General features: G+C 43.9%; 1 protein-coding gene across 1 annotated transcript in view; it reads right to left on the bottom strand.

Moving 5' to 3' along the window:
- The window catches only part of KLHL29 (kelch like family member 29), a 415,619-nt gene extending 405,747 nt beyond the window's left edge, over window positions 1–9,872 (bottom strand). The window contains exon 1 of the mRNA XM_075414912.1: window positions 9,746–9,872. The gene's annotated coding sequence lies outside the window, so the exon portion shown is untranslated. The remainder of the gene's footprint in view (window positions 1–9,745) is intronic.
- Between the last annotated feature and the right edge of the window lie 17,020 nt (window positions 9,873–26,892).

Below are 26,892 nucleotides of genomic sequence, written 5' to 3'. Positions count from 1 at the left end.
CCAAGTTTAAAGGGTGTATTTGTGCACGTAATCATTACACACACAATGCCCATGCTCCTAAATTTCTGTCCCAAATTAAAAGTAACAGATTATCTAGGTAAGATTAGTACCAACATTTCTTGGATTTTATCCTAACAATTAGCCTTTTCTCCAAAGCAGCTTTGCTGTTAGACTACCAATTGCAGGTGTAAGGTGCAGTATTTCCCCCACTTCCCGTCCCCTTAAAAAAATATAAAAAATATTTATAATGCATAAAAATAAAATACATGCCACTATGCCTGACAAGCACAAAGAAAAACACACTTTTCTTTGGATTTTTGTTTTTATCTTTCAAGTTTCTAATCAAGAAGATGGCCCAAGGCTGTACAGTTCTGCTTGCTGTTAAATTCACAATCTTTATATACTAAAATAAAGTTTCTGTACATTTTGTTTTCAGGGTAAAACTATCCTTTTCAGTAAACTTCGAAATGGCCACAGTAAAATTCAAGAGGTCACAGGTCTACTCAAAACCAAGAACTGCTATATTCAAATTTTACAAGATAATATTTAGACAGGAGAAGACTTATAATCTGCTGTCATATGCAATGTCATTTTAGTCAGCACCTTGAGGAAATCTGAGCCTGTCCATGTTTTCCTAGGGATGAATAACTGCACGGTAAACAGCGTAGCCTGAAAACAGGAGGAAGGAAATGGTTAACCAGGACTTCCACTCAGATTACCTGCAGAAAAGTCTAACCAGCCCACTGGCTTCTTCACCACCACCTCAAGCAGTAGATGCCCGAGCTCAAGCTGCACCTGCATCTCCATCTTTTTAATAAGAGTTCAAGCTTCTCAACCCGACTCAAGTGGGTGTCATTCTTGATCTCCAGCCCAGACCACCTTAGCTCCACCATGAGAGCACTGCCACTGCATGAAGTTCTTTACTTAAAGCAGCCAGCACAGCACAGGGTTTGTTTGTTTTTATTTCACTTGCATTATTCTTGAAATACAATACTTCAATAACTTAGCTGTTGCAACCACAAGAATTGTCTAAGAACAGTTTTTAGAAGGCTTGAAGGATGCTGCTGTGAACCGTTCAAGTGTGATATTGAAACAGTGAGTTTAAGAAAAACTTGCTGCAATTTCTCTTTTAGCAAGAGTATCCCCTCCCCACACACACAAATGGGTTTTCAAATATTTTATCTGAGACCGAAGAAAAACAAACAAGCTGAAATAACAAGTATTATGGTAGCAAGTGAACCACAATTCTCCTCTGTCTTCAGCAGTATTTCTGTATCTGAGCACTGCTTTTAAAGTCAGTCCTGTGTTTCAGAGACTTCAGGCAAGCTTTTTTGGTTTTTTAATTCCTACACTATTTCTATGCTCTATTTTTTCCTCCTATAAGTAACAACCCAAATATCAGCCACAACTTCCCATTGCCATTTAGTGCAGAGATAAGGTTTTGATGTTGCAGAACTAGAACAGCCCAGAAGTTTAATCACAGAATTACACACTTCTCTTCCAAAAAGAAAAGTGTACTAGAAAATAGGCTTTACTTTGGGGATTTGATAATCTTAAAGAACAGGCAGAAAATTTATCTGCGTTTTTCTGAGTACCAAGTGTAGCTTCATTTAACTCCACAGATTTAGACCAAGGATAGATTTGGCCCATTTTACATAACACAGAACTGTGAGGGGAAAGAAGAAAAAAGGTATTGAAACACCTGGACCTCACAAACCAGAGACCAGATAATACACTCATGCCTCAATCAGGCACACCACTCTTTCACACTCGCTGTCATCTACTGAGATTTACAGGCTCTTTCTTTGACCTTAAGACCTTCACAGTTGAATTTCACAAGTGATTTGTTCCTCAGGGTACAGAAGCACCACACAATATCAGATACATATTGGAACATGTCAGCTCCCCAGGTGTTAACTAGATCAGGATTTGGTCCACAGTTCAGCAGCTCTTGTGACAATTCACACATCAAGATCAACTGAGAGGATCCGCAGAAGGTCCTACACAGTCACATCCCATGCTCTGACGTGCTATAGGCAGCTTTCAATCCAATCTCCTTACGTTTGTTTGCAGTCTCAAGACTCAGACTTCAGAAAGTAAGAGCATAGTTTTTACTTTCAGACTCTTACAAATAACATAAGGAATAAAACGTTGGCACCGACAGCAAGTGTCTCACGACTTCCGAATTTGAGATCGGGCACTCCATCCAGCCTGCAGAAAATCCAGACTAGCATCAGTGTAAATGAGCTAAGAGTTAACTCACAGAAGATCAAAACCAACTATCATTTATGTCTATGCAACATTGATTTCTGTTAACTACATGTCTGTAACCAAGAGCAACATTTGATCTGAAGCCTAGTACCTTGATGTCCAGCTAATGTAGAACAGAAGCTAAGAGGTAGCTACAAACATTTGACTGATGTTGCCTGCAAGCAGGGCACTGCAGAAGGCTGTAGCAGGAACTCATATTGACAGAATTAAGATGGGGCATGGCAAACCTCACTGTTAGAAGTAATTGCACAAATATTTGGAGTGTTCTTCAGAAAAAAAAAAAAAGAGATGACATGGGGGAAAGGCAATACAAAGCCACAGACCAAAAAATAAACTACTACATGCAAATACATGCAAGCTTCTCCAAAGTTAATTCTCCTCTTAATGGAATATTGATTGGTATGCTCAACGTTTAGAAGTGTGAAATAATGGGGGGAAAAAAGGAAAGGAAGACACACCTACAGCAGTGAGGTTTGTTTACATAATGTATACTTTTCTCATATGATCAACAAAGAATAGCATAATAAAGAGGGCAGCACAGTATATTTACCATTTTGCCTTGCATGGTATCAGCAAATCTGTCAGAGATGACCTGGAAGTGTTAACCACACTATTTTTTCAAGCTTCTCCTAAAGAAGCAAAGTACAGCATTTTTCATAATCTCTCAACATGCAATATCCTTACCCTATCTGGTATTTCTCTGCTTCAAGTAGGACAGACCACAGAGTGTCTGTGGTAGTATCCATGCTTTTCAGATGTGATCTATCAAGATGTCTGTGACATTGAGGGGGGAAGGTTCATGATGGAGAACAGCTGGATAAGCTTTGTTGCATGCAAACAAGAAGGGAGGATGAGGCAGAAGAAAGTTACATCTGTCAAGCAGTTCTGATTTATGTGGCTCTCCCACTTCTTAAACAGAACTTTAAAATATAACCAGCATCATACAACCAAGCAGCCTACCTTCCAGAAATTGCTTTCTACTCCAGGGATTACTACCACCTGTACAGTTTTAGAGAAAAGAGTTTCTTCTCTCCTTTTCCCTCTGTCATTCACTGAGTCCTTCTGATATCTCCCTTACAGCCTCCAACACATTTTACTAAAACAAGCCATTCAAAGAAAGGCAGAATAGGAAAAAACCCAACCCAAACCAGGAGAATCAACTTGCATTGCCACCGGAGTTCCTAGCCTTGACACTCCAAGCAACAGCATCACGCTCAACAGCTCTGCTGACCCATTCACAGCGTACACGTCAATGCATTTGAAATAGTTCCTACACTTTAAATACACATGTATTTTTATGCTCTGCCCCTCGTTCCAAAACATTAGAAATTTCATGGACAACTCACAGTTTCTCCCCTCCCTTGCTCCTTCCCAAATTTCACGGAGGGGTAAGGAGTAAGCTCAAAAAGATACTGCCTAAGTCTAGTTATCTTGTAGCATTTCATACAGTTTCAAAAGCATTTTCCAGACATTTATATACCCGACAACATTTTGTAATATGAAGTGTTCCAATTTGGCATTTTTCCACTCTTGGCAAGCAAGAGACAATGAAAATCAAGAGAAAGTTAAAAATGAAGTTTTTTGAAGGATACAATATGTTAGGAATCATTTTATGAATTCAGGTGTTGAACAAGCTACAAGCCAACCAAAATTTGCAATACATATATATTTCAAAGCACAGGTAAACACAGCTGCATCCACTTTAAAGTTACTCCATATCCTATGATCCTTACGATGAACTTTCTGAACTCTTCTGCCTCTCTTCTCTTGATCTGTGGATTACCTGTGGCTGGAAAAACTAACGGCATTTAAATTCTTCTCCCTCTAATTAAGGGCAACAGCATGCTTAAGCCTCAGACTGAGCGGAGAAACTTTTCTTTGAGTAGTTACAGCATGCTGTGATCTGCAAATCCACCAGCACTGCTTTCGCAGGCTGAAAAACAAAATCCTGCAACAAGGTCTGACAAAGCATATCTCAGAGCAGAATTATCTGATTTAAATATTAATTACTCATCAGCACAGACTTTAAGAAGTGTCTGAAGCAAAAGCTCTTAAATCACACTTTAAATCCAAGATTTCTACTGCCCACGTTGTTATGCAGATCATGGCTGTGGAATAGGGTTTTCTTGTTTGGTTTTTTTTTGTTTTGTTTTTGTTTTTTAAAAAAGATTGAAGACTGACTGACTCTCTCTCTCTCATGGTTCAGAAATAAAGAGATGTACGAACAGAGTCCAGTTCAACAAATTAGGCACATTCTGAGTTTGACAGATCTGCTGCAGGACACTACCACTGCCTCAGCTACCTCTGCATGAACTTGAGAGATTCTGCACAGCATCTCTCAACTACGTTGAGAGTCCAAGCCCACTCGTAGCGCGTGCACGCCTAACAGTTTTCAGTTAACAGCAACGTAGCAGATGACTTGTATCAGCGGCAGATTTGCTTACAGACTGCTGCACTGAATGACTTCCAGAACATGCCCCTAGAAATAATCTGGTTTTCTCAATCAAATTGTGGATTTATGTGGAGTTTAGTCCTAGAACTGGAGACAAATCCAAGAACTGTACATTCTTGTCTTCCAGTAAGCCAAACCAAACCTGAACAGAAGTCCCAGCATTTAATATCACATGTCATAGAGCATATTGTAATGGATGGCAGGGAATTAAAAAAACAAAACCACTAAACACTGCAAAAGGAATGTTGAATTCATTTCAGTCTGGTTTTGTCTGTAGTTCAAGCACACGCTTCAGTGAACCAGTGCTGCTATTGCAAGCCAGCACTGTAAGTCACCTGAAGTTTAAAGACTACCAAAAAACTATGTGTTTTTCTGACATTAATGCCAACGTCAGCAAAAAAGCCAAGTTGAGGATATCTGAAAACCTAGACCTAAGCATCACTGATGAAAAAAAGCAGCACATAAAAATTAAGGAAAATGGTCTCATGTTCCAGATCTTCTAATCCACACCATAAAATTATTTCTGGAAGACTGTGCCTAGCAATTCAGTTACTGTTATTTATCAGATGGTCAAGACAGCACAGAGGTGACCAGCTGCACGACAACCGCAGCAGCCAGGTTTCCCGGGGCAGCTCCTGCACCAGGGCTGCTCGGCACTGGTTTAACCCTAACAGCTGAACAGCACGCAGTCACCACCTGTGAAGAGCGCTGACTTTTAAAAATCTGATAGAGACACATTCCCATAAGAGATTTCTAATCCATTTCCTTTTAATCTCTTTCTTTATAGCTGGGGAAGAGTTCTTTGTACTTCTGGAAACAAAGGAAACGTAGCAGTGACAGAAGCATGTCAGAGCTGTTTACGTTCCATCCAGCCTCACGCTTGGAGCTGCTGTTGGCAGGTGACTTCTTGAGAAGACCATGTTCAGCCTTTGCATACGAGCTCCATCTTCCTACAAGTAACTTTTATAAAGGAGTTAACTGCATAGAGGGATGCTAAAACTCTTCCCCACACAGGGTAAGCTAACACAAAACCAGAAAGGAAATTTAAAATAAAGTGACAAAGGGTTAACACAATTTCAAGCATCCACCAGCATATTCAAGGCAACATTACCTAATTTGTATCTCTATGGGCTTTAGGATACAGGTATTTATACAGTATTTCTTCTGTAGAGATAAGAGTACCTTAAGCAAGTCATTAGACACATAGATAAACCAGAGCCTCCAATGATACTGTGTCATATTTAAGGTTACTGCATCAGCACACTGTGAGGCCAAATATTGCAAAATGGAAGATCTGGAGGAAAAAAAACAAAAGCCGAAGGACCAAATAAGTCGCTAACCCACGCTGAGATTTTAGCTTGCTAAAAGCCTCGATTACAGCACGAAGGATTAATGATCTGAAAACGATGTAGACCTCTGTGGTGCACTATGAAGCTGATGCTCTGCAGACGGAGCAGCCTCAGGATCGAGCCCTCAGGTGTCTGGCCTCCCTGGGTCCGCAGCCCACAGCAGCAAACCCAAGTAGATCGGTGATGTTCGCGGACAAGTCACAGCAACAGCCTTTGCAATGCTATGCTCAACCTAAAGTTAAAGAAAGAATGCTGAATAAATTAACAAAAATACTAAGGAGACCCCAAAATTTCAAAGTGCAGCAAAAACCCTTCCAGATCAGTTTCAATATTAAAAAAAAGACATTCCACAAGAGGGATATAATGGAAGGGACGAGGGTTAAGCAAGACAGGACAGACTGCAATTGCCTTCTCTGCTTACAGATCTCTACTTTCCCCCCCGTGAAGCTGTGAGTTTCCACCACAGCACACAGAGGCCCTACACACAGAAGAAAGGGAAGAAAAAAAAAAATATTATTTCCTCCACCCTTGATTTTATGTTTTGTTTTCTGTGCTTCAGAAGAACTGGGTCCACATGTTTTTAAAAGTAAATTAAAAGGTCAGGAAAGCAAGCAGGCATGGACAAGACTGAATTGCAGATGAGCACGGAGAAGCAGAGTAAGAGCACTGGGATGAGCATCACCACCCGCAAACAGTTAAGGCCCCCGATTCTGGTGGTCGTCAGCACAGCGCTGAACTGGAGCAACTCCAGCGGAAACACCAGATCACAACCCGGGAGAAGGAGGACACACGGGAGCGAAGCAGTATCGCCAGCGAGACGAGCGCAGCAAACCTGGGGATAATGAATTCACCTCACAAACAGGCACTCAAAGCAATCGCACCAGATACGGCGCACAGCAAACCCCCAAATCCTGCCGAATTTCTAGCTCTCCCCTCGTTGAGAAGATTTCCAGTCAACGCACACACCATATACTTTTGATTACCGTTCGAAGAAGAGCAGCCACCCTGGCAGCACGCTAATCTAGAAGAGACATAGGTGCTTACTTTCTTCCCACACGGTTTCTGCTTCAAAAAACCAGATGAACAAGAAAGGGTTTGCTCCAGCACACCACCACTTTTTGTTTCGTTTCAGAGAGGCTCCGACAAAATCTAATCCACTATGCTGTGTATCTAATATATTGGGTGCTTGAAGTATGACCACCGCTCATTAGAAATGCAATTAGAGAGTGACAAAACTAGATTTCCCCCTCCCCAGCATGCAGATGAAAACCAGTAACCCTGCCTCTATTTGTAACCATGACAACTATAGAATATTTTATTTCAGTTAATGTAATTCACACCGAACATTTGCTCACAGGTTTTGTTGTTGTTAAGGGAAAGGTTGACACACCGTGCACACATTTCACGAGCTACTGGAGACAACAACTACAGGGAAGTCGGGCAGTTGCTGAGATCGAGAACCCGGTACGTATTTCAGAGTTCATTTAAGACCCTCTGCAGGAAGCTAAACGAACATGAACAAAAATTCATCCAAACTACGTGTTGCCGGTCATTACTTGCAAGAAAATTACTTGGTATGACTGGATGTTTTCCGACTTTTTAACCAAACCCCCACAACACTCTCGTATTTTGGAATAGGCAGTAACTCACAAGCCAAACTAATTTTCAATTAAAATACCATGGGCATTATTCAGTTTCTATTAGAAAAAATCAAAATAGATGTTATGGAAAAAGATACCTATATGAAACGAGGCAAGGAAAGTCACAGTTTACATGTGCTGGTTGAGTCTTCTTCTGGATGGGTCACTAAATTATTTGCATAGATCCCATATTTCATCTTAAATTGAAGACAACTTCCATAAATACACACAATGAGGACAGGTTATAAGAACAAAAAAACCCCTGCACATTATTCAGAGAAGATTAAACAACCTCCTGAGCATAACTAAAGTTTGACACAGATAAATGTCACTGTAAAATATGGCTGTACTTTATTTTTCTCCACATGGGGAAAAAAAAATATAAAGCCATTAACAGTTGAAACAAGAATATAACAATAATTAAAGACACTCTGTTGCTTTGTTTTGGAGGCAAAAAAAAAATAAAGAGAATAAAGCTTGCTGGAATACTACTCTTTCTCTCACACAGATCTTCATATCTATCAAGGAGGATTTAAAGTTTCAGCAGATCACTAATTATAAGAGACAGTAATGCTGTTATCTGCAGTCACCTTAAAGGTACCGGAGTTTGGTTTTTAAGTACCTCAAAACTGACCTCGAAAGGATAGTCTGATAAACACGGTTAAATCGGTGCCAGAGATCCACACGCGCCTACGCGTACACACACACACACTCGCTCAGCTGTTTTAAAGAAATATCAGGGAAAGTTTCCTCATTTACCAGAAATGTGCTCTATAGAATCTCCTGCTAAAACAAATAAGCCTGCAGCAAACACGCATGTCTTTTTTTTTTTATTGATGGAAAAGTGATTAAAGCTCCCTTAATCTAGTTACCAGAAGAGTGTATTTTTTCCCCCAATAATTTTCATATACAATAAACAAAAGATGAGCAGCCAACAGCCAACTACATGACCAGGGCTCCGTCATTTTGGGGGGGGGGGGTAGATTTACCTCCAGTATTCTAGGAGTATTTTCTGTTTAATAGATGAAGCCAGAGGAGAGGAAATTAAATAACCTCGGAGACTACGAGCAGCCACTATTTCACGAAGTGCACGAAAAACACCACCACCCATCCCCGCAATTCCCTTCCTCCAGACCCTTCTCCACCCGCCGGGGAGGCGAAGGGACCGAACCCGAAACCCCGCATCCCCGCACGACAAGGACAGCTCAGCCACAGCCCCCACAAGGGCAAAAAAAAAAAAAAAAAAAAAAAAAAAGGAAAACACCCCTAAAAGTAGCTTTTCCCTCCCTGCCACCCGAGGCGAGACCTCCCGACAGCGGGCACCCAGGGGACGCCTCCGCGCCCCCCACGACCTCGGCTCCCGGAGAAGTTAAAAGAAAACAACCCGGGGAAGGGGGAAAAAAAAAAAAACCACAAAAACCCCAGAAAATGAAGCATCGGCAGCCAGCCCCGGGAGCAGCCGAACAGACCCGGGCGCAGGGAACGCGCGCAGAGCGCCCCTTAAAAATTATACATATATATATATATATTTAAGCAATATTGTGCCGAGAAGTTCCTCGTACGCATCACGCGTGGGGAGGGGGAGAGGATGAGGATGGAGGGGGGGATGGCAGCGCATTCCAGGCGGAGGGGGCCGGGGGCGGCATTTGGGGCGGGGGGAGGCTGCCCGCCGGGTGGGCAGGGGGCCCCGGCGGGACAGCTGCCCACGGGAGGGCCGGGGGCCCGCGGCCGCCCCGGCGTTTGGGGGGGGGGGGGGGGGGGGAGTTGCGCGGCCGAGCCCGCTCCCGCCGCGGCTGAAGTTGCGGCTTCGCGGCGGGCGCGGGGACCCCCACGCCAACACGACACACCTAAAAAAAAACCCAAACCCTGGGGAAAAAAATAAAAGCAATAAACCGATGGTAACGGCACGCCGAAGCCCCCCCGCCCTCCCCCCGGCGGCAGGAGGCACGCAGGAAGTTTTCAATGCGGGCGGCGAGCGCAGGCGCAGGGCACGGCGAGGAGCTCCGCGGGCGCGCAGCCGCCGCGCCGCTTACCTCCCTCCGCGGGGGCGCGGGCGGCCCTGGGCCGGCGGCGCGGGTGCGCGGCCGCGTCCTCAGGCGGCGGGAGGATGCGCGGCGGCGGGAGGAGGAGGAGGCGGTTTGTGCATTGCAGCCTCCGCCGCTAACGCAGAGCCCCGCGCGGCTGCGGGCGCCGGGAGCCGCGCTGGAGGCCGGGCAGGAGAGCGCGGCACGGCGGCTGGGGGGGCTGCTGCAGAGCCGCGACCATGCTCCCGTCTGGCCGCCGTCCCCTCACCTACTGCCCGCTTTAGCCGGGAAGGGAGGCGGCCTGGGCGCCGGGGCGAGGGGCGGGCCGGGCCAATCGCCGCCGCGGCGGGAGGCGGGAGAGCGGGGATCGCCCCGCCCCGCGCGCCGCGGCCGCCCCGCCCCGCCCCCGCGGGAGGCAGCCCCGGCCCTGCCGCCCCCCCCCCCCCCCCCCCCCCCGCTCCCTGGGAGCCCTCCGTCGGGGGGGGCGGGGGGGGCAGCGGAAAGTCACCGGCTGCCCGCCGAGTACCGCGTAGTTGGAAAGAAAAACCACCCCAAGTCGTTATTAAATCCCCTCTCCTCGGGGCGCGACCCGGAGCCCGCGGGTGGGTCCGTACCAGCCTTTACCCCACCCTCCCAACCCTTCCCCTGGGTGATTTTTAATATCCAGCATACTCGGAGCCCCCGCAGCTTCCACGCGTGGAAACCCGCACCCGTCTCCCCGGGCTGGGCAGCCTTATGGCTGCGCTTCCCGATGGGTGCGCGCTGCGGTGCCAAGCGTGGGGCATTCGTCTTCCACCTTTCCTGCGAGCAGGAGAAGAAGCTCCATCAAATTCTTTTCTCCTTACTTTGCCAGTTAGGAACAAAAAAAAAAACCCAACGCCCCACCCGCGTCGCGGGGAGGTGCGGGGCCCAACGCGGCGCGGACGCGGTGGTGGTGCCAAGCGGCACGGGCAGCACGCGTCCCGCAGAAACGGGCGAATGTGCGGATGTGTTGGAACAGGGGGACGTGCCGCCCGGCGCAGCGTCAGAAGCACGATTTCATCTTCTCCCTTCGCAGCCCCGCGAACGAGCGCAAAGACGTTCTCGCAGCGGGGCGAAGCGTCCCTCAAACCGGCCGCCACCATTAATGTTCGAAGGCTCTGAGCGGAGCGTGGCCTCGCTCTGCAGCAGGGAGCCTCCGCGCGTTTCTGTCCTTAACGCATCGCGGGTTGACGTCGAAACCCCCGATCCCGTACGTCGCCGCCCGAGTGCGAGGGTCGGAAGTTCAGAACAGTTTAAATCTGAATTATTTAGCGAGCGCACACACGACACGCTCTTCCCATTCCCTCCTCCCCCCCTTTAGCTTTCTCCCTTCCGAGCACGCGAGCCCCGTCCAGCGTTATTTGCCCCGGCGCGGTGTTGTTTGCCCAGCGCAGACAGCTGACCCGCCATGCGACGAAGTCTCAATGGGACTGTTGACCTGACAAGTAGCATGTCAGTCTCCCGGTGGCATTTGAATGTTCTCACAGCCAACGCTTCGAGACGGGAGAGAGCATAAAGCAGAGATTCTTCGGAATCCTTAATTAGAGGCAGTGATTTGGAGTGCTGGGTCCTGCCGCTGTCCTCCGGTGCCTGGTACTTTGTTTCGTGACCTTGAGGTTAAGGATACCAACCAGCCCTGTTTATTTTTAATAAAATCTTACAGTTATATGAGACAGTTCCCGGTTTTATTTATTTTTAGCGTAAGTGCTTCCATCTTATCTGCCTCACAGGTTTATAGTGAGGATTTAGCTAATATTTGGAGAGCACTTTGAAGCTGTGAGGCTCTATAGGTCTATTACGCTGGACATTTTCTGGGTTTTTCATTTCGGGAAGGTACTTTCATAGTCTTTCACTTCAGGAAGATAAAGTTCAAATCTTGACCTTAGTTTTCCCTTCAAGTTTTGTTAAACACCTGATTTACAAATGCTGGCATAGGGTCAGATTCTGATTTCACTTACAGGTAATAAATTGAAAAGAATTTCTTGATCCTCAGTGACTTTGTTCTAGATCTAAATCAGTTTAACTCAGAATATGAGCCACAATTTTAGTGAAGAATAAGCATATGATTACATCAAATACAATAATCTACATTAATTTCCTTGCTTGGATTTTCTTATTTTAGTAACTTCAGTAATTTAAGCAGGAAGTTCTTCATTTTATTAATCTTTTTTTAATTCCTTTTTTCTTCCTGCTGTGTTTCTGAGCAAAAGGCATCTACAGGTGGGCTTTGTAGAGAGGGGCCGGTGGCTGAGAACTGATTTGGGGGCATCCTGCTTATGATTCCGTGGGGTCACAGCGTGCAAGAAGTTGTTTAAAAATTAAGGCTAATATCTGGGTCTGGAGAAATTCCTCTGTGCTTGGCACGCTGTTCCTGGCACTGGGAACAAAGCGCTGCCACTCGCATCCTTTCCCAGCATCGGGGAAATCCTGTCCTCCCCTCTGGTGGGTGTTATAAGGGAGGCAAACCTACCTTCAAGTAACAGCACTGAAAATAAGGATCCTTACAATGCTCGTGAAACAAAAGATCTATTTACAGAAAAGCAAATACTCTGCGGTGAGGGTTTTATTTAGATGGGTGGGTGGGTTTTTTTTTTAATAGAATCTGTTATGGGGTTGTACTTGACAGGCTGCGGATTGTTAGTGAGAATCCCGCTTTTGGATTAGGCAGCTGATAGCCTGCAAGACTTTGGTGGCTGGTAAAGCTTGCTCCACTGAAAGGAGAGATTTCCTCTTTTAGCAATAGATCATTACGTTACAAGGCATGTATTAGAATGAGAATAATACAACTTCCCCGGTCTTTGCTGATCATATCAAAACTAATGGCATCTTGAATTGTCAGAGCATCAAGTCCATCTTCTGATAAAATATTAGAAGACACACAGATCTATTCATCTTCTTGGAGATACCATTTTAGGCTGCAAAATATTTGATGGCAATGCCATTAGATTAGCTGTGGGCATATTGCAGGGAGCAACGCAGTAATTGGCTACCAGGGTTTTGCAAAGGGCTTCCCATAAATATTCCCCGTTTTGTGGGAAACCTTTTCTCCTAGGTTTGGATGCGTTTCAGGGAGTGAAATTCTTATTTATGATAAGAGATTTAAAATACAATTCTTTAGATTGTCACTGAAACGTTCTTACTTTTTGATGCAGCTTCAGCCATTTCAAAGGTAGTGAGATTTCAACTCCAAAATTTTTGTACGAAATTTTTCTAAGACATAGCCAAAGACGAACGCCTGCTATCCAGACTTTAACCGCAAGGTTTGACTCCTGCTTTCAGCTAATGAAGACCTCCTTAATTACAGGTTTACAACTTGGATACTAATGTCAATGTGTTAATTTTCTGCTGTCTGAAAATGGTAATAGATATGGTGGAATATCTAGAAAATACCGTCATAGGTATTTTGTATATTTCCAGGGTTTAAGGGTTCTGAAAAAGTCATTGGAGACCAGAAAGATGTCTTAGGGCTTTTTTCGATCGTGTATTTTTATTTATGTGAAGTGTAAAGACTTTTTGCTGGTACTTTTAGCATTCATCTGTACATATCTGTTACAATTATCCTTAGTGTTTAACCGAAAGATAATCCCCGAAGGAAGCAGGAAACAGCATTTAAAGCAATTTTTAGATGTACAGCTTGAGTTAATTGCCAAAATATAAATTTAAGATGGATTAAACCTGCTAACCTGTGGAATTTAGTGAAAAACAACATTGACTTCTGTGGACACACCATGTTTAATGAACTACCTCCTTTCCTGAGCAAACCCCCTCTCTTCTGCTGAGTGACCAAAGCTGGCAGCAGCGGTGGGAAGGCAGAGCTGGCAAGTCCAACGCCCTGGCACTGGGCACTGCTTATTTTAGTGAGATGAGAAAGGTATGTGATCATCTCCTTGATATCAGACCATTCTTCCCATATTTTTTCACAAGGGGATAACATTCTAACTCCCAGACTTGACATATGCCTGATTTTCTCAGGCATTTAGCTTTTTCATCTGACCACAAACTGTTTGCAGATACTTGCATGGCTCTGCGGGGAAAGGTTATGAAGTCATTTGCTTGGAACAAGCAAAATAAAGATTTGTGTGATTTTAGGTGTCTGAGCCGAAACTTCCTTGTCCCTGACTTGTCAAGGGAATGAGAAGAGTCTCATCCTCTACGAGCAAGCAGTATATTGAGTTGATTTCTCTTAGCCATGACAGAACTATTTGCTAATATTTCCCCCAGAAGACAGAAGTGGGTTCTGCTGGAGTCGTGATTTTGATTTCTGATGGGCAGTAATAAAAGTAAGGTCTATTTCATTATATTGGCAGAGTCTAGAGCTCTGTCTTGAATTATGTGAAGATCTCTGACGGTTCAGGATAGCAGGAAAGTCAGGCTTTTGTTGGGACTTTTTGAAAGTTTTTGAAGCTTTTGTGTAACAACTTCATTTCCAAGTCACCTCTAGTCCCACTCAACCACACGGAGAGGCAGCTTCATTGCCACCAAAGTCATTGCATCGGTTGCTTGAGTTTTGTCAAAGTAACCCCACTACGGTAGTTTATGGGGAGTGGGGTGAGGGTGAGGGGTGTAAGAGGCATTGGTCTTTCAGGGTGATTTTGGAGGGAGTTGCATTGTTTGATTTGTTTGTCTAAAACAGTAACAATATGTTTCCACCTATTCCTCATAATTATACAGAGAAAACTAAAATACATGCCATTTTGATCTGAATGTCTGTATTAAATTAGTTTGACTCCTATTTTCTGCCATCTGTGGCATAAGTAGAACAGAGAGTGAGAACAAAAAATATAAATGACTCAGTCACATTTCCTTTAGGAGACACATCGTGCCCCCCATTCTTGTGAAATAATTCATTTCAGCTCTGAGTGACAACTGTGTTGTGACACCCTGAGCATGGAGAGGAGATGCTGCCATTGTGTCATTTAATAGAGGGGCCCAAAGTTATGCTGTAATATTTCGGTTAAACAGCTACACATCATTTTTCTGTATATTTAGATGGCCTCCAAAACAATCTCAAGCACACTGCTGGGATGTAATTCAGCTTAATTAAATACTGAATTTTCCTGTAAATGTTAAGTACCTTGTAAGCCAGACTGTGGAAAGAATCAGAAGCAGGTTCACAGAGAGGAAACTGAGACAAGTAGGTGCTGCAGAAGCCTCGCTTAAGACTTAGTCGCCACCTCAGCTATTTGCCACTGACTCTATAAGGAACCGTATGTAGGCTCTGGAGCGAGATGGAGGCAGTGCCACAGCCCACCACAGTCTTTGCTTTCCTCTGTGCAGACTGACCAGAGCAGGTCTCTTCAGACCTGCAGAACCCTCAACAGAGGGAAGCTGATGATACCTGGGGCTTCCCTAAGGATTGATCTGAGGTACAACCAGGTGTGCCAGCAAACCTTGGAGCCTGGAGGCACTCAGAGGTCTCACGTACCCATGGGCATCTATTTTAAAAGGGCTGATTTACCCCAAAGTTTACCTATGAGGTAGGTGCTTCAGGCGTGCAGACTGTCCCTCCAGCATCTTGCAGGTGTTAGGAAGTTCATCATCACAACACCCTGTGAAGACGGCAGCATCATTGCTCTAACTACAACAAGAATTTTTCCTCCTGTATACTCGATGCCTGGTAGAAGTCAGGTTGAAAATGGCGGTGGTGCTCCCAGTTTTGCTTTGGTTAATACTTTGCAAAGACTCTGAATGTTACATAAAGCTCTTTTTTAATGGATTGCTCGAGGAATCGAGTTTTGACTAAAGGCCAAATGTTTTTATCGCTGATCAAAGAAATGAGACACAATCAGGTTTACGCATGGCACAGGTTAACAGTGAACAAATGGAAGAATAAGTGATAAAGGGGCAAATTATTATTGCTGAGTGACCTGAAGTGCTTAATGAAGAGGTCAATATAAAAAAAAAACCACCAAAGTTTGAATATTAGCTAGGTGCAAGGCAATGTAATAAAGAATGAAGACAAGAGGCTACACAGGGCAGGAGACTCTCTTTTGGAAAGCAAGGACTTTGAAAAAGATTTAGGATTCTTTTTGGATAAGCACCTCAAAATGAAATCTCACTGTAACTCTGTGGCTAAAAGGCCAATGCAATCCGGAGGTGTAAAAAAGAGTAATATCAAGCAGATAAGAGGATTTGATGTTGCCTGCGTGCACAACAGCGGCAAGACTACTGTTAGGAACTGTGTCCAGGTTTGGCGTTCACAGTTCAAAAGCAATGTGGAAATACTAAGGCAAGTTCAAAGGAAAGGTATGAAAAAGGATTCAGAAAACAAGCGTGACAACACAAGGCATAAGCAGCTCAACTTATTTAGCTCATCAGGGAAGACGCTGAGAAGTGACTTCATCACCGCAGGTAGGTACTGACCCATGGAAAAGATATCCAAGAGTGAGCAGCCACTTTATCTACCTGACAAAGGCATTACAGGACCCAGTGGTTGCAAGCTTAAGTTAGGCAAATCCAGCCTGAAAAGAAGACACGATTTCCTAGCCCGGAGAGCCCACAATAATAAAACTCTTTGCCCTGTAAAAGCTGTCACAGGTAGGGATGTTTAAGAGGACGTTACACACGTCGTTTTAAATACATGCTTTCACCTGCTTTGTGGAAAAATCTGTACATCTTTCTGTGCATGTGTGAGTGGGAGCTCTGTCAGGAGGTTGGTGGCAGTTCCTTGTCTCACAGTCTGAGAACCTGTTACTCCTCCTGTTATGTCGTCCGTCGTGAGGCTCTGGGGACCGGCACTGCCGGTGTTGCTCTCGGTATCCTCCTAACACTTGCAGTTTGGAAAGAGAATAATTATTATGAAATAATCATTCTCTTGTTTTGTGGCTTCAGTGAGGTCTTGCAGACTGTCAGGAAGGATTTGTTTTTTCTCTTCGATGAAATTGGCCACATATATCTTGGTTATTTGAGAGTTGTTTCATTTTTCTGCATTCTCCCGGAGCATCAGAGATGAACGGGTGGCCTTGGATGGCTTTTCGCCAGTGTTCCGCAATGGTGCAGACCCAGTCTTCCCCGATCATAGGTGCCTGGGTGCTGCATTTTGCTTTCATATTTCTGGTCGTACTAGTTCTAACAGTCAAATTGGTTAGGACTTTTGCCTCGTGTCAGGTTGACAGGGGTCTTGAAGGTTGCATAGCTTCTCCACTACATCAGGCACAGTATGCACACTAGGCTCACCTAATGTTTCTCACTTAGTCCATTTGTTCTTTTGCAGAGGTCTTGAACATTAGTGACAAGTTCTTTTCCTTTTATACACAAATCTCCTCTCCCAAGGACTAAACTGTTGTGATTTAATTTTTGTATTTTAAATAGAGATAAAACATATTGCTTTGCAATGTATAGGAGATCAGGCTCTCAGCTCTGTTGTTAAATTCTGTGAAACTTTCTATAAACGGTTTGTGTAGTCAATAAGGATATGATTAACAATATCATGATGAATATTCTGCACAAAATTTTGGCATTTGGAAATTCAGAGGCTTTTGTATCCAAAAGGAGTGATGTGATGGTCTATCTGCCTTCTTTCATTGAACAGTCTATAGAAGTTACCCTGGTAATTCTTGCATGGAGCATAAATCTTACGGATGAGCTAATGAGGACATTTACAAACAAATGCAAACACCCCAATCTTGATTCTTTTACAGTATTTCCTGGAGAATCTACTGCATTCCTTTCTCGGTTATTTAAAGTAATAATTAGCCAGGTTGATTTTCATAATGTTCTCTAGGACTAATAACAGCCTCGTGAGCGTCGACTAAAATCCTGGCACTGGCCAAGCTGTGTGAGGGTTTGGTTATGAATAAAGCTATTCAGTTATATCCCTTGTGTGGAGCACGGGTTAGTAAGCTGGGGCACGCATGCAGCTACATACATGTAAATAGTGAGAACAGTGCCAGGGATGTAGAATTCCTCAGCATTTAGGAGAGAAAAACACTGGTGAGAGGAATTTTTTTTTCCTGCCCATCCCTTTTGAAGCTTTGTTTCATGGTAGCCAGAGGGAGAAAAAACACATTATGTGAGTAAATTGGCTGGAGAATGTAACCAGGGCCCCAGTAAACACTCAGAATGAAAACCCATATGAGTGTGTATTCAAGCAAGTGTGCGCAAAGATGGTGTTTTCTTTGAGCACTCTCATGGAGGAAAATGCTGTTCTGTAACTAAATAACCGGGAAGAAGTCCAGGTTTGCCTGAACTGTCTTGTGTTTAGATTTTCACTGAGGTTCCCTGATTTCCCCCTTTCATTCCCATTCCCCTCTGTCCCAGCGTAATTTGCGTGGTGGTACCTGATACTCTGAATAATTCAGGTGAAATCTGAGATCCCTGATGACAAACACCAATTTTCAAATGATCAGACTCAGCCTGTATGATTTTGGAGTGATAGAGTTGGGATATTTTAAATTCTGTTCTGTCAAGGAATGATTAGGATATTAATTTGGGCCATATTAGTACATCTCCCCTGTGCTAAGGGGAGGATAGGCCCCCTTTCATGTTTAATCTAAGGAGGGATTGATGACTGGCGAGGTTGTCTCACATAGGGATGTCTGCCACCGAAATAAATGATGAGCTCAGTGAGTGCAAATGTTTAGGCTGCACTCTCTAAATGTGGATTCCTTCTGTGCCGAAGGCAATGAAAGCCCTTAGGTGGCGGCTCTGTAGATTTTTCTCATTGTTGGCAAAAATGAGTGTTTTTTTTTTTATTTGTTAGCCCAAGGCTTCTTTCTTGAAGTTCCTACCGATTGTTGATGCTGAGTCCACGTTTCAGCCAAGTCATGTTCAAGAAGCAGAAAACTGACCTCAGAGATGACATAACCACTGGAGGCGGAGGAAGACGGCAGCATCGCCACTGTCTGACAGTGAAAGAAAAGGGCACCTTTCCCCAGAGTCTGCCAGCAACTTCTACTTGATGTGTGAGTTTAGTACGTCTGTGTTAGATGAACAGTAAAGTACCTTTGAATTAGAACAGACTAGAAAAGTTGCTTAATGTGCTTTTTTTACTGTATTTCTTTTAACCCACCACTGCAAAATTCCTCCTACCTGTAACAAGTAATTTAATTTGGAAAGGCAAATAAGAGCTCATTAGCTGATGCACTGCTACGAAGTAAGTGAGGAGACTTCATGCCTAGGGACAGACTTTTACAACCGTTTTGAAATGGCACAATACAATGCAATAAATCCCAAAGCCTTTTCAGCGAGGAAGTGGAGAATACCCTCCTCCCATTACTTGGATGCAAGTTTTCTTCATCTTAAAACCCTTTGTATTTGAATATTGGGGAAATGACTGTATTCCAGGGGATTACACACAATGAAGTTCAGCATGTGAGTGTTCCCAACTAGTCCTATCTGTTGTGTTTCCCATTATGTTCCCTGCGTATTGTGGCTGGACAGAATCGCTGTATCTGAGAGTGCGCCATCATAGTCCTCAAAGAAGAGGCAGTATTATTTCTGCAAAGTACATTTCCTTGTATCTTGTGCTATGCCTGGGTATTTTGGGAGATGGTAAGTTTCCTTCTGTCTCAGAAAGATGGTTTGTTACTAGTCTCACTGTTTTAGAGAGAGTGTTTAATATAGAACTGTCTTTTTACTTCTCTAATAAAGTGATTTTCTACAAGGACTTTGCCTTTTCTGTTCCTTATCTTAATGATTTTCAGAAGTCATCTTAACGATTTTTGTGATCACCCACCTTAGTTTCTGGCAATGTGTGCATGCAGATGTAAAGCAGAGAGCCCTCCACATTAGTTGGTAACCACAGTTCAGGGCTTTTAGTATTTTACAGTATCAGGCATCATCTTATGGCTAAAAATTTTCAGTGCTGAAAGGATAGATCTGGAAGATATTCAGAGGCTCAGAAATCATATTAGTGTCTTTTGAAAGTTGCGTTTAATTTAAGTTTTGATTTAGTAACACATAAGATATGCAAACTACAGTGAGTTATCACTCATTGACGGTGGCTGAAATTCTTGCCGTTTCCACCTTCAGTGGCTGTTTTATGGGTACCCCAGAACCATGTGAGTGAAGCAGATTTATGACTTGTGAAACAAATATTACCGCGGAGCACATCAGTCACTCGGCGCAGCTTGGAACGTGTTTTCTCCCAGTTGGGAAACCAGGCAGGTATCATCGTGGGGGTGACTGCTTGCAGGTGTTGTTCCTTTGGCTTGAATGGAGAGTTTTGTGTGTGAGCAGGTGTTTGCTGGCTGGAGCCCAAGGAGGAACCTCTGGGAACCCTTTATTTCACATAGTACCGGGGCTGTGGGCTTGCAGACCCTCACTCAACGTTAAGAAATAACCATAATAACCTCTCATATTCCTGGAAACTGAGTGTGTTTGGCTGCTCTGTCAGGCGTCATGATTGGCAGGGTTTCCAGGTGTGTGACAGCATCACCTCTGGACTTAAGGCCAGCACAGGCAAATAGCAGGTGCCGGCTTCAAAACAGCCCGAGGGAGTTGTTCTGCTCATGATTTGTGCTGGACAACTTCTCCGTACAGGACATGTACAAAACTGAGCGCTCTGAATGCCAAAAGTTTATGTAGGTCCAGAAAGGACTTGGATGAATTTCCGAAGGAAAAACGTCTATGCAGAGCTGCTGAACGTGGAGGCACCAGCACCAGCACCGGTTTAAGAGATCCCTTTGCTGTAATTAGCTGGAGTTGGGAAAGGTGTGCTGGCGAGGTGTCACCACATAATCTCCCTGGTTTACATTCTTCCCTAGACATTCTCCCCTGGCACGTGCCAGGTAGGATACAGTTGGACTTCTGGTTTTAGAGGGTAATTGTAGACTTGGGAAAAGCTTTCCGTGGTTGGATTCTTCTGGGGAAAACATAACTCCAACCAAGTGGTGGATGCTCCCTCCCTGGCAGTGTTCAAGGCCAGGTTGGATGGGGCTTTGAGCAACCTGGTCTGGTGGAAAGTGTCTCTGCCCACGGCAGGTCTATAAAGTCCCTTCCAACCTGAAGCATTCCATGGTTCTATGATTCTGTACCCTTTCCACCAGCACCCCGCAAGGACGGCGCTGGCTGCCCAGAGGTGCAGGCGAGGCAGCAGGTCTGCACGGCAGGCACATGGGATGCAGACACTGCGGCAACACAACTTAGTGACTGGGAGTTGTTTCCAGCTGGGATGCTTTGCAGCTCTACGAAAAGCAGTTTCATAGAGACAACTTGTTTTTCTGGGCAAGGACTATGACCACCCCTAAAGACATCTCATGATGTAGGAGAGATGGCCCCGCCAGAAAGAAGTGCTGAAATGATCTTCCAAATCCACTCTAGGACAAGGTGTGACTTTCCTAGAGGTTTTGAAGCATAGGAAACTGAGGCTTATTTCCACCTAAAAAAGGCTGCCAGAAAAGCCAATGGGGAACACATTGAGTCTTATCCTCACTTTAAGGTCAAACCCTCACTGTACTTTTAACTACAGAAAAAATTCCTCCAGTTTATTTCCCTTCCTATAGGAAACTCCACATATGAATAATCTGCCTGAATTACTGTGGAAATGCAGCTAGGGACATATTAGAACAACTGCTTTGAATGTGATTTGATTTGAGATACACAGTCATTTCAGTTTAAAAAGACAACTTCAACAGAGTTGGCAAAGAAAAAAAGAAAATCACCTACTTTGTCCTGCATCTAAATCTTATTTCCATTCATTTCCACTCCTCCATGGCTCGTTCCCTTGCACCTTGGCATCACACAATTCCCAAATAATCCCCACTGCTTTCAAAAACTGTTTAAAAACGGGAATGCTTGACTCGCTATTGAATTGTGGACTCACAATTTGAGGCCAAATCTGCACGCCTTAACAGAGATAAATTTATATTGACCCTAGGCTCTTCGATGGCATATGGCAAATGTCACCTGAGTTATTAACAGCAAAACAGAATAATGGGCTCCGTTTAGTATTTGAGGAAGCCTTTACCAATGAATTGGAGGAGATTTCTTCCTAATCGCAGATACCGATTAGTTTATATTCCGATCCACACAGTTTGCTAACCTTTATGATTTTTATACTAGCTGGAATGAGTGCAGAAGCTGTTATTCAGCCTGGAAATGGCTAATCTTTTTAGAAATTTAAGATTAGAAATGTACGTTAAGAATGTGGAATTTAAATGTAATCCTCTGTTCACTCGGCAGTGCAGACTGTTTCAAGGTGTTTGTTACTACACTGAAAACATTTTTGTCTCTCTTGGAAATGGCATTTGTATTTCCTATTCCTGTGCACCAATGACTGTTTTAAAGAGCAGTATCTTATTAGGCACTAGGGATAAAAGCTAATCCCTGCATCCTGGGGACTGGGACTCCTTTGTGTCAGAAACCCGCAGCCAGAAACACACATGTGCTTCACTTGACTTCCAGGAGTAATCCCTTGGTCTTCAGCTACTCATGTGGAGTTAGGCATGTGGGTTAGCGTGTCTGGGACTGGAGTCCCAAAACTAATCGCTTCCAGACTCTGCATTTCTCAGGGTAGCGGCGCTGATAAAGCCGAGGTGGTAACGGCGATGGTCTCTCGGACATGAAGCAGAGGGAAGAGGAAACATTTTGACATCAGGGGCAGTGAAAACTGCTGTGGTATCTTGTCCTTGTGATTCACATTCATTATTTATCATGAGTCCAAACCAAACAGGCTCATCGTTGTCTTTCTTTTTAGCACAGCCCTTCCCTCCCTGCCCGGTGTCAGGGGCTGCTGTCCTGCAAACTGCATGAGCTGCGACCCTGAGCTGGTCAGTCATCCACCCAAACCTTCGTTTTCTTTTCCAGCTGGTGTCAAGCCGGACACATTTCCATAAAACGGGGCTGCTCCTCTCTAGAAAAAAAAGAAAAAAACTCATACATTAAATGATGCCAAATCCTAAACGTCCAGCGTGCTTTCTGCCGGCTCATGGTTGTATTTTGATATGTACTGCTAAAAATGCTTTTCAGATCAGTGCCTTTCAGTGCAGAATATTCCAATGGTGGTTTCACACCACCCATGCCTGCACGAGAGGACAGTGAGAAGGCCGGCTGTGAAATGTGCGATCGATTTGAGCGCAGACAGGGGACACCACAGACCTGTATCGGGACCCTGAGCTCTAAGTGGTCTTCTGAGCACAGGCGGTGGGACGGTGGTTGCGATGGAGGAATGCCATGCATGTTCAGAGTGTGTGTGTTGCCCTCCCAGCAGCGTCCCGCATGTCCATGCTGTCTGCGTGAGGGAGGCGGCAGCAGCAGGAGCCTGCAAGTTCACAGCTTACATGGAGTAAAAAGACGTATCTCCCCTTAGAGCAGCTTTATGAACCAGCCTGTCTACCCCTGTTATACTCTAATTACTCGTCGGTAGCTAGATCAATCGCTGCTCTTTGTGAACAGTCTCCGTGCCTCTAAAACACCACGTACGGTGCAGTTGTAGGATGGCAAAACATCTGCCTGGCGATTTAATGTGGCGCACACAAATCGCTCAGAGGCACATTCTGCTTTGTCTTTTACCAATTCAAATGACCTTTGTTTTTCAGGAACGTGGCACTTCTGCTAGCAGCGTGTCAGGATTTACAGCACAAGCCCACAGCGCCCGTGCCGGGGTGCCTTGGAAGGATGCTGTCCTGCGCGTGTTTCCCGGGGCGTGCGAGGGGTTAACCCCAGAGGACAGAGCCCATGCGTTGCCCAGGTCCTTTCCTTTCATTTGCAGAACCCTGCAGTGGATGGGAATTCCTCTTGTGGAGCCGCTCTGTGAGCAGGGCAGCAGGGATCCCTTAGGTAAGTTATGTCTTTGCAGGTGATTATACATATCGTGTAATTGCTGCGATATGCAGAGTATTTTCCCTATCACCGTTCTTTGAACCCACCATGCACCTGACCCTACCATGTGAGGCAGAAAGAGACTTGTTCTTACTCGAAACAGCAGGATGTGAAATGCTTCTGTGATCTCCTTTCCATAACGGACAAATGTCCTGCATAGAGTTTCAGCAGCTTGTGATTCCTTCAAAGTAGTCTACTGGGGGGAAAAAACCAGAAAGACCTGCTGGAGATGCTGAATTACAAAATATTTTAAAACTGGAGAATTAATTAAAATGAGTGCTTAAAAAAATTTAGAGATGTCTGGATGCTTTCAAGCTTTTTCTGTTGGATTCCAGAGAATCCAGAGGGAATAATTTGGTGGAAAATCATATTCACTGAACGACCAAATGTTGGGTCACAACATTCAAGCAAAGCCAGGTGTAATCCGCACCAAAATGTGGCCTGATCCAAATTACCTGAACAACCTAGTCTACCTAAACTGTACTACTGCTTTCAATAAAAGTTTTTACTGCTAGGCAATTCTGTTAGGTGCAAATATTTCTTTTTTGAGTAAGAATAATAGCAGAAGGGTTTCAGAGTTACGCAGGTATTGAAGTTTCTAATTAAATAATTTATATCTAAATCAAAGATGACAAATCCAATAACTGTAATGGTATATAATGCTGCTGAAAGGTGTTTTAAATATATACATCTATAAACCTTCATAGCAGGATTTCTAGCCCAGCTTTCTTCTGTACTCTACTAAATACTTCTCTTTCTTATATGTCTTCTCCCATCTTATGTCTGTCACAGAGCTCTGGGCTGAGAGGCAGGCACTGGGATCCTCCCTACAGACATGGGCAATAAAACGACTAATATCCAACCTTTATTTTTTTTTTTTTTTTTAAGGCTCCAAATCACAGGAATGTGAAACTTGGAGGTCTGGTAACTGGCGAATAAGTGGGCAGAAGCAATGTGTATGCCCTCAAAGATTATATATTTTAAAATACTTTCCTGGCTCTGTTGGTAGTTTAGAATTTAAACTACTCACACATTTGCGGTTGAAAACAATTTTTGACAGAAAAAATGTATTTAGAAATAAATAAGAAAGTGTCTGCATTTGTCAAAAAACTTACATCTTTTGCAGTTTTCAGCATTGACTGACTTGGGAAATTTTCCAGTCCCTTTCCTTGAGAACATTGTTTTGATGAAGATTCTATAAAAATCGAAAGTATATACTAAAAGACAGAGGTTTTCTTTTCCTTTGGTATTTTTCATCTACTGCAATATATAGTACATCTCGGTGCCTTTGAAGTCAATGGGAGCCTTTTCATTGATTTTAATGGCAGCCGGATCAGACGTTTAGTGAAAAGCAGTGTACAAAGGCACGGTGCTAACTTCAGACTGGAAACAGGTCCTTTGAGGGGGGTAGCACCTAATGGCAGCCCGGGCTTTGCTGCGGGAGGATGATGCCTGGCGTGGAACTGTTTGTTTCCCGTTTCAGCGCTGGGCTATATGCAACCAACCTTTTGCTGCCTAGACCCTGCTTATTTGGGATAGCAGATAGAAAAGGCTATTTTTTGGAGCAGCTTGAGAGGGATTCTTGAAATAAAGTAGATGCAGGAGACTAGTAGGGTTACGATGAGGGCGGCTGTATGGGGAAAGGCTGCCTATAATTGAGAAAGCTTTACCACATTTGATTCTTCTTTCAATGTGGTGTGTTTTGATAAGCAGTATGAGAATTTTTAAAGTCAATAACTTGGTTTATAAACTTCAGCTCAGCTGGACTTAATCCTGCAGCTAGCAAATCCACAAACCAAGTAGCCCAGCTGTGTCCTCATTTGTTAAGATCTTAAACCCAAGAAGATGTCTGGGATGCTGAATATTTTTTTTTTTTCTTACACATTTATAAAAAGCCTAATAAAAGCAGATAGGAATAAGAAGTGCAGCAAACCCGGCTCTTTCAGTAGCGAAAAGAGGGAGGGGAAAGAGATGCATTTAAATTATCTTTGGGCTGGCCCAAATTTGGGACCTGCGTCTGTAAACCTTATCTCTGCCTCAGGGAAAATACTTACAGCAACCAGGCTGATTCAAGGAAGCACATAAGCACATGCCTAAGGCTTCTTGTCTCAGGTATATTTTCCTAAACAGGGGTGCTTTACTGATTTGAAGCCTGTGCCACACCATTGTATATTGTAGAATGAGAGCCTCACCCTGTTATTCCTGAGCAAAATCTTTGGGGATAAATCCCAGGGCTTGCATGGTTCTCTGTTAAACGAAACAGTGCAAATTTAAGCATGCACACAGCCCATAACGGGGCTGGGGTTGTAATGAAGAAATCTTTCTCTTCGCAGGAGCGAAAAAATATCAATAATTTAAAATACTTTATATTGCTGTCTATACTGTTAATGAATATTATATATTATTTTATAAATTATATTAATAAAGGCAATACTCACTAAAGAAAGAGCCTCAACATGGGCCTGTTTAAGAAAGTCATATATAGCGCAGCTATGACTTTTTTTAAAAAGCCATCCATTATTTGTAACACCTTTTAAAACTGTTTATTGCTTTATATTTAGCAATCACTGGTATTTCCTTCTCTCCTTCTGTTTCCAGCTGAGCTTGATTTTAGTATGGCTTTTTTTGTTTACTTCAGCACAGATGGCGAGATGTATAAGGAGAGCTTATATATAGAGCCTACTCTTGTTCCCCGTGAAATCCATATGAATTTTGGCCACTGACTACAATGAGTGCAGAAGTGGGCCTGGCATAAGAGATTGCAGTGTTGGATTGTTTTGCTTGTAAGAGAGAGACTGAATGCAGATATTTATGATTACAGAGAACATAAATAAAACCGGAGCAGCCATTTCTTTTTTTTTTTACCCACTGTTTTCCCAAAGGGAAGAGAAAAATAAGTGTGCTTCACTGAAGTAGGTTGCATATAAATTTTAAGTCAATAGAAGGAAATATTTCCTCACACTGCAGTGTAAGACAGGCTGTTAAGATCACTGCTGCTGTAGGTCATAGACCCAAAGCAGTTTTCAAAAGTATTCAATAATTTTGGGGCTCGTGGTCACAAATAGTCAGATCTCAGACTGAAGAGCACTGAATAATTCCTGTGGCAGGAGTACAGTGCTTTTTCGCTTTCAGGAGGAACATCACACACTTCTTCTTCATGAACCTAGGATGGAACCTGGCTCCCAGACCGGTCACACATTCTCTTCCTCTCCACGGGATAACAATTTCATGCCCAGAAGTTGCCAGAGCAGGTCAGAGCACTACTAGCATAGCACTAGCACAATCTGCTCTGAAAGAAGCAGCGAAACACCATAAACCAGGCAGTTGTGTTAGCACCGTTGTGATGGCTTGGGCAATCTGCCTACAGATGATTA

The sequence above is a fragment of the Opisthocomus hoazin genome, chromosome 2 (assembly GCF_030867145.1).
Source record: "Opisthocomus hoazin isolate bOpiHoa1 chromosome 2, bOpiHoa1.hap1, whole genome shotgun sequence".
Classification (NCBI taxonomy): Eukaryota; Metazoa; Chordata; class Aves; order Opisthocomiformes; family Opisthocomidae; genus Opisthocomus; species Opisthocomus hoazin.
This window is presented reverse-complemented; position numbering and strand designations above follow the sequence as displayed.